Below are 1,728 nucleotides of genomic sequence, written 5' to 3' on the forward strand. Positions count from 1 at the left end.
ATAGCTGTAGGTCAGAGCACATCACTGTCTGGGGTCCTAGCAGATAGGAATATATGTACCCCAGAGAAAAGATGGAATTACCTGATGATGACGGATTGGGACCACCTATATAGGGTCTCATGGCTCAGCCTATTGATAACTGTGCCAATCTCCTCTCTGTTTGGAAGGACCAAGAGCATTTTATTTTTGCCCATGGAGGTCAACTCGACCACGAAGCACTGCAGTATCGAGTCATACAGGAAGTTGAAGATCCTTGACTGGAACATCATGGGCACCTTCACTATGGTCTGGTCATCCATAATGAAGTTCTGCTCCTTGGTATTTTCTGGGTCAAATCCTTGTATCCAGGGGCCTTCAAAGGGAGAGGGCAAATGCAAGAATGGGGATCAGGAGATTATTCAGAGCTGGAACATCTATTCAGCACCCTTCCTGGTTTTCTAGTGTCCTGGTAAATCATGGATTCCTAGAGACAGAGAGTGGGCAATCTTCCATCCCCAACAGATGGGACATGGCTGGTTTCTACAACACTCTTACATCTTCTACAACACTAGCTTCTACAAAATAGAAGAGTACAAATGGATTTGCATCCAATGAACCAATTTTTGTTCTTCTTTTACCAGTCATCTTGGTAGAACATTGTAAGCAAGACCCAAGTGGTTGATACCTATGAAGAAATCACATTCAAATAATTATAGATGAAAAAAAAAGTTCAAATTAAGAGGTAGGGAGGCTGAAGTGATAGCACCGCTGATAGGATTTGAATCCAGGCATCTTATATACTCCCCTAAGCCTGTCAGTAGCAATTTCTGTGCAGAGAACCAGGAGTAACCCCTGAGTACTGCCAGGTGTGGCCTCAAAACAAAAACTAACAAAATAAGAGTTAGATGCCAGAGTTAAGTCACATGTCTTGTATGTAGCTGACTGCAATTTGATACTCAACACCACATGGTCCTTTAATAATCACTGGGTACAGTCTATTGGCATAACTGGTTTCTCACTGTAACAGGTCTGCCATTATATATATGTGATCGTTTGTGGACCCAGACATCATGGGCAGCACTTACTGTGTTCACTCAATAAGTGTGAATCCTTAGATCATTTCTAAGACTTGTCTCTTGTGTTGCAGCCATTGGGGTGTAGATATCTCTTCAAGAGAGACTCCATTTTATTAAGATAAATATCCAAAGTGGAATTGCTGGACCATAGGGTAATCCCCTTTCCATTATTTTTTGAGAAACTTAAATAATGTTTTCCACTGCAGTTGTACAAAGTTATCCTTCTACTGAAGCAGCATTATCATTCATTTTTTTTCCATATTTGCCCAAACCTATTATTCCCTTTATTTTTTTTAGAGTCAATTTTATTAGTGGAGTCAAGTGACTAATTGGGGTGGTGGGACATGTCCTATTTTGTCTTTTTGTTTTTGTTTTGGGCCACATATGACTATGCTCAGGAGTTATTCCTGGCTTTGTGCTCAGAAATCGCTCCTGGCTTGGGAAACCATATGGGATTCCGGGGGATCAAACAGTGGTTTGTCCTACACCACCAGGTGCAAAGCAAACGACTTACTGCTGCACTACCATTCCAGCCCCTTGTTTTGCATTTTTATAATGGCTGATAATACTGAATTCCTTGACCATTTGAATTATTTTATTATTCAGTTCCTAAGTCATTTTTACTTGGGTTTTTTGTTTTGTGGTATTGTGCTCTATTGGTAAATGTTTACAT

Source organism: Suncus etruscus, chromosome 3, assembly GCF_024139225.1.
Source record: "Suncus etruscus isolate mSunEtr1 chromosome 3, mSunEtr1.pri.cur, whole genome shotgun sequence".
NCBI lineage: Eukaryota > Metazoa > Chordata > Mammalia > Eulipotyphla > Soricidae > Suncus > Suncus etruscus.